This window comes from Crotalus tigris, unplaced genomic scaffold (assembly GCF_016545835.1).
Source record: "Crotalus tigris isolate CLP2741 ecotype Arizona unplaced genomic scaffold, ASM1654583v1 scf7180000018183.1131761, whole genome shotgun sequence".
In the NCBI taxonomy this organism is placed as follows: domain Eukaryota; kingdom Metazoa; phylum Chordata; class Lepidosauria; order Squamata; family Viperidae; genus Crotalus; species Crotalus tigris.
The window spans coordinates 661,128-668,274 of NW_024096870.1; the positions used below are offsets into that span (position 1 = coordinate 661,128).

Here is a 7,147-nt window from a genome sequence, read left to right on the forward strand (position 1 = left end):
TGAAGATTTATTTACTTTTGTGGTTCTATCATCCATGGATAGCATTTTAAGCTGAAGCTCATGTCAGTCTGCGGTCATGTTTGTTATTTATTTTTATTTCTGATGGAGCAAGCTTTAAGCATCGGGATGGAGGATAACATACAGAACTTGTATGTAATCTAGAGTAACAGCATCAAAATGGAGCTTGATTAAATGTTGAAGTATAGACATCTTCCATTTCACACCAAATAACCACTAGTTGCACAGAAAAGCTCCACTGTGAATAATAATTGTATTGCTGCTGTCAGTGCACATGAATAACCAAAGAGCATTTACAAATTATTTTAAGTCATTTTATTAATTTGTATGATTATCTTTTAAAGGCTGCAGCTGCTCAGGTAGTCTTTGAGTACAATTATCAGTTTCAATCTGCTACCAACTTAAAGACTAAATATAGAAGTTTAGAATAAAAGGTCCTTAAGTTTGGGTTAGTTTATCTGAAATGTCAGCTTTTTTCATTAGAGACCAAGTGTAATTTATCACCTTAATTCTGTTCCACAAGAGAAGATACCTGAGAGAAGGCCTTTTCTCTAGCAGCACTGCACAAATATGAGGCTACTTGTTCATAAATTGAAGCAGCTGTATTGTACCTTCAGGTATTTGATGTTGTGTCATAATTTACTATTCTCTAAATTTAATGTTGTATTTAAAATATACAAATGAGGTGTCATGTGTGCACACTGAGGCAACCCATCATTGCTAGTGTGGCCACATTCTGGATCCATTGAAGCTCGCCTTCATAGGGATAATTAAATGAACCTTCTCCAGTGAGCTGAGTTTTTAAGATGGAAGGTGAATATGAATTATAATTGTGAGAAAGGAACATTGTTATAGTATCTATTATATTCTATTTATAAAAGAATGTCCATACAATAAATATGAAAGAATGCAAGAAATAAATTTGTCAGCAAATATTCTACCTATAGAATGAATTCTTTGTATATTCGCTCTGCAAAATAAGTAATACAGAAGTGCATATAAAAATATAAAGTTACTTCTCTCCAAGAATACATGCTTTCTATCTCAACTGGTGTTGAAGATACTGCCAATATCAAAGGGGAAGAATTCAATTAACATGCAAAGCCACTACTTCTAAATATGGTTCTATAGACAAATTATAGTATCCTGACTCAAAGCCGTGAACTAAGTTTTGTAAACACAGTATTTGGGTTCAAATAATGTCTTAAACCCAAAACCAAATAAACCTTGTTGTGATTATGGGGCAAATACTATAAATCTAATATTGTATAGAAATAAAAAGGCAAAACACACTCTGAAAAAATATAGATACAAATGCATTGGGAGAAGCTGATTTCACATCATTATCATCGAAGCAGCATATCAGCATGATAAAAAGCTTACCTTAAGATGATCCTCAGGGGTATTATGGACTTGCTTTTTCATTTTTCTTTCAAAATAGCATTTGAAACTTGGTGATTCATAGTCCATGATTGCAACTGTTCAAGTTTATACTAAAACCATAAATGAAATTTGCAGGCTGAGGAAAAGGGATTAAATTAATGACCAACCAAAATGTTCAGCCTGAAAAAGCATTCAGTTCCTAAAGCATCTGAATGATGCTTCTAAAAAAACAAATGAAAACCTTGTTAGTATAGAAATGAAAATTAACCTTATTCCAGATTATTAATTATTTGTTTAGTCTGACACTGAAAGCATAGAATATCTCTTTCTGGGAAAGGAAAAACGGGGGAGGGAGCTATTACTTGCTTTCATTAGCATAGAAAGCTAAAACTGGTTTATTCTGCTAAGACTGACTGTCATCTGTGCCCAAAGAGGAGTGTGTCTAATATTGTAAAGACTTCCTATTGTCAAATCCAATCCCAAATATATTTATCCAGAATAATATTGAATCCAAGTAGGTAACATCTAGTCAGCCTTAACTGAAAATATAAGTAGGCGTGATTAGTACTTGGATAGAAGACTACAAGGAAATCTCAGAATTGTAGACTAGGCTGGAGGGGGAAATGATATTGCCAAGCCATTTCCAAGTCCTCGCTGAGAAGCCTTTACCAATGTGTGAATAAGGTTGACTTGAAGGAAAATTTATTTTATCTCCCTTGAGTTCAGTGAAGTGTGATGATTCTATAACCATTCTACATCAGGGAGTCAACTCAATGCAATTTTGTTTTGATTACATGTTCATTACATTAGTCTGTTAGACACAATTTATTTCATCTGGATTGTAATAGATTCTTGATTTGTATCTCTTTTGTTTATTACAACTTGATTCTGGTTTCCTCATAAAGAGGATGACCAAGAGAGGTAGCAGAGGAAGGAAAGGAAATAAAAAAAATGCTATGAAAGAATCCAGAATATAAATCTCCCTCTTTTCTGCATTACTGACTCTTTTGCAGAAATCACTATTCACAAAAGTGATCCAAATCATAACGCATGTGTCATCTGCAAGAACTAGAGAACAGAGAGCAGTGAAATAAATGTTTTAAAATAGTATCCTTAAATTTTGCTAGATGTGCAGATTTAACAATAGTAGTAGTATTATATAAAGGATAGAGAGAAGAAGAGTAATCTTCCAAAAGCCAACTGGATGGTTTTGGCCAGTCACTCTCTCTCAGCCTAGCCCTGTTGTTTTGGGGGAAAAAGAAGAAGAAAGGTACATTGGATATGTTTGCTGCCTTGAGTTATTTGAAAAAACAAAACAGGGAAGGAAGGAAGGAAGGAAGGAAGGAAGGAAGGAAGGAAGGAAGGAAGGAAGGAGCGAGCTTTATGTCTGGAATTTATTGTATAACGGATGGGTTCTGTCTTGAAGTAATTTTGTATTGTTTGCAAGTTAACAGCGGCAGTATATGCTTCGCCTCTTCAGATGAGGCATGTTCTGTTCCTTGAATCGATCTCTGGCTTTCAGAGAGTAGCAAGGAAAGCATGTGGGAAACACACAATAGCCTTTTTTTTTTCCAGGACCATCCAAAATCTCGCCCTGTGGGGCACTAATGTACTGCATCATGGTTTAATTTTTCAAGCAAAGACATGCACCGTCCCCAGATCACGATGCTCTTACTGTAATTCATACCTATTCTGTTTCCTGCAGAAATACAGTCGGGGAAATCGAGGAATGACCTTCCACGGGTCAAAAATCCCAGTATGGATTTCCTGCTACAAGGAACGGGGGCGGAAGGGAGAAGCAGAAGCGGGTCTTTTGCAGAAATCCCTTCGTCCCTTGCTCTGCAATTCTTGCCAACAGGGCGAAGAGGGAAGGCGGTTCCGCGGCGTAGGCTGACGGCTGTTTTTCCCGCTCTGAAGAAGATTGAATCGTCTCCTAGACTCGTTAAGGCTCATCATACCACTTCATGGAAACGGCTATCTCCGCCATTTTAGTAGAACTGGCTTCGTATATTTTAAGAAAATGAGATCACGTACATTGACATTTAAAATCGAGAGCAGGAGGGTAGCCTTAGTACAGGATCATTCCTCAGAGCCACGGCACCTCTGCGAAGGTTGGGTGGATGGCTCTGGAACCACGCCAGGATCACACCAATGCAGGTTATATTTGCAAAATAAATATCTCTGGATGTAAAAAAAAAAAAAAAACTAAGATTAATCAGGAAAAGAATTATCTGCTTTCAATATTTTCAGACAATCGATAATGCTTCTGGTCCATTTGAAAAATAATTTTAAAAAATAATTTATTTGATGAAAAACTAGCCTTTCTTTCAGACAAATGCAGTGTATTGCAAATCAACAGCAAGGATATTTATTTATTACAGTTATGCCCTCCTCATAGTTGAAACATGGCAAAAAGGTTTCTATTACACCTTTATTTCCATAACAACTCTAGCCCAGTTGATCTAGCTGAGATAAAATAACTGAGTTTTAGATGTCATAAGTCCAAAACTTAGTGGGAAATCTAAATTCAGTTCTTGCCCATCTTATTCTGATAGTTTAATCATAAGCATTTTTAATCAAAATCCAAACTAATAATTTATTGGCTTCCAAAATACAAATGAGGCAAATAACCCTGTGGTTAGTTTATAATATTAGCCTTGATCTCTCAGAGAGTTGAACATTCATATCTCCACTAAGCATCAGCAATGGATGATTTTGAGTTGGTTACTTTCTCTCAGAGTATTGTATCTTAGATTTTATTTATTTATAGATTTATAAGGCAGCCCACCTCAAATACATGCTACTGGGTAGCTAAACATGATAAAAACATATACAAAATTATTATGAGATGCTTCTATAAAAACAAAGGGAGAAGGAAATAAAAATATCCCCATTTTAAAAAATAGACAAAATATAAATAATAAATGAAAGATTAATTAATAGCTAATTTAATTTATATAGTCTCATAAATCTATTGTTAGTTTGTTAAAGTATTCCATTATAAAGTCCTCAAAGAATGTTCATTTCCATAGAAATAGCTGCCATTAAATTTTCACACAAGAGCACTTTAAATTTAAAGTGATATCTACCCATATTTATTTAGTAAAAAAAAACAATAACCCCACCCACAACAGAGTTGACATAATATTTGCTATCCTCATTGATTCCTACCTCTATCATTTCTCTTCCTGGTCTCTACTGAGCCATCTAACTTACTGTCAAAGTCATGAATGGCATGGCATAGTTTACCATATTTATAACATTGAGGCTCTTATTGGATGGGATCGGGATACAGTGGGGGGGAAGGCTTTTACTGATACAATAATATTGTAAACCCATTTTAGAGACTACATAAATGCAAAACCATTGAATCAAAGGGAAAGATAATCATTATCAGGGCATAAATGTGCCATGAATAAGTACAAGTGGAGACAGGTTTAAATTCTGAAAACAGAGCTGATCTGGAGTCACTGAAATCAATCTTGCTGCAAAAAATGTACTTAGAAATAGCTGGATAAGATACTCTGACTCATCATGAACACCTGAGCTAGCATGCATGCCAGGAGCCATTAAAAGTGACACTACCTACGGTACTTCTTTTCTTTATACTCAAGTGACATTTATCCACAAATAACACATCCGGCCATAACAAATAACAAGCTCTCCCTTCCGTCAAAGATCATGAAATCCAGGAGCACAAATACTTTGCTATAATCCCTACATTCAGCAGGAATATTCAGCCGTGTTTTATTCGGAAGGAACTTTCAAGAACTCAAAACACTGAAAGAAATCGCTTCCCTCCCCACCCTGCGCACTCCTTCCCCCAACTCAAAGGCGCTCAGGACCTTGCTCCAACCCGAGTTTCGTCCAGCAAGTAAAGTTAGACATTCTCTCTGCTGCTGTTGCCTTGTCGCTTGCGCCTGCAAACTGTAACACGTCTTGGAGATGGAACTGAGTCTTTCAGTCAAATTGACTGACTTCCGGAGATTCTGTTTTCCTCCAGTGAATATTGAAGACTGGTGCCAGTCATGGCAAGTTTTTAATCTGGCAGAGGTGGGCTGGCTCGTTTCAAATTAAAGCTGTCCTCCCTCTCAGCTCCGGGAGTTTAATTAAGAAAGCGAGCCCGAGAGAATGAGTTTGATTTCACAGATTCCCTTCTGGCCGCGGCGCGGTATATTAAAAACACGAAGGATGCCTTCAAAATGTGTGTTGAAGCTCTTCCCCCCCCCCCCCGGTGAACACCCACGCAGACGCGCACACATCGGCTGTCAATCCTGTCCAGACGCGAATGCTGCCCAGAGTACTGTAATCTGACCGGACTCTTTTCAGGCAAAGCCTTCTTCTCCAGGCTCTTGATCTCTCCTAATACAACCCGGATGTCAAAAGGGGAAGAATCGGGATCTCCCAGGGCCAAGGATGCTGTTTATGTGTGATTTGTTTGTTTCGCCGTTTTCACAAGAACGAAGCAGCAGATTAGTTAGGATGTAAAAAGGGGTCTCGACTGTTCCTTCGCCTGCCTGTTCCCGCTCCGTCGCTTTTTTTTTTTTTTTTAAAATTCAGCTGAGAAGCCTGCCTGTCGCTCTTTGCTTCCAGCTATTTAAATTCATTCCCTTCAACCTGCCTAGTCTGTATATTTACATCCCTATCCTAAATAGCAGCCGAGCCACTTCTGAGCGCAGAAGCGGAGGAAGTCCCTTTAAGCAAAAAGGGACAACCTCCGAGTAAGCCGCGAGACCCATTTCTACAGTTTGGGCGATCTGGCGACATCCCGGGCGACGCTGCTTCAGTTGGGGGGGGGGTTATCGTCTGGGTTCTTTTCCACCCCCTGAACTCAGTGGGCCTGAGGCTGGTACGAAAGACTTTTAAGCGAAACAGCGAAGGGTCTGTTTGGTCGAAAGAAATCCCACGAGTCTTATGCCAGGCAAACCTGTGTTCAAACTGAGGATCGAGATTCTATATCCTGGGTAAAAACCAACATTTGCTGATTGAATTAGAAATAAATTGCTAATAAAACTTGCCATTCACCGTCACTACCACACACACACACACACACACACCGCCCCCCCCCCCCCTCAGGCTCTTCTTGAGCTGGAAATTAATCACATTATCTGTTTTATTGGATACAAGTCAAACTAAGTTTATTTTAAAATGTTGAAAGGCCCAGAAGCATAAAGGCTTATTTTAATACTGTCACCTGTCCTATTTTATTTTTTAGAGCCACATTTTAAGTCAAATAATTTTGATTCATTTTACTCTGTTGTCTTTTTTATTGAAATATTATTGAAATCCACTGCAAAATATGTGGGGAGAATTAAAATAATAATTGATATTGTACCCTAGGATTAGTCTGCCACCTTGATTTTTGAATATTTGATCATTTCAAATGTTGATTACTCACCCTCTTAAAAATTCCTTTGGGCTTTTTAAAGCATCCAAAAATCTTGAACTCCTATTGGAGAGACTACATTGAGTCTTCAGGAAATTTGTTTTTAAAATTAGAACAACAGCTCAGTTTATTGAGGGGGAGCTATAAAGAGCTGAATGTGCTCCTGTTTAAATAGACAAAAAAAAAATATTATTTCAAGACTCACCAGATTCAGATACTGAACTATGTAGACTTGACGTAAGTTTTAAAAGACTAGAGCTCTGTTTTTTAATCTTTTTCCTCTTTTCCAACAAGAGAAATGAAGAGTAACCATACCCAGATCCTGCTTACCAAGAAGCTATTGGGCACTGTAAGATCTTT

At 37.6% G+C, this 7,147-nt stretch overlaps 1 long non-coding RNA gene across 1 annotated transcript; it reads right to left on the reverse strand.

Annotated features, from left to right (window-relative positions):
• Positions 1-318: 318 nt before the first annotated feature.
• LOC120310437 lies at positions 319-5,592 on the reverse strand. The gene is made up of 2 exons (XR_005557357.1): positions 5,247-5,592; positions 319-3,582 (listed from the first exon to the last, which is right to left on the reverse strand). It is a non-coding gene; the product is annotated as an uncharacterized LOC120310437 (long non-coding RNA).
• Positions 5,593-7,147: the final 1,555 nt, after the last annotated feature.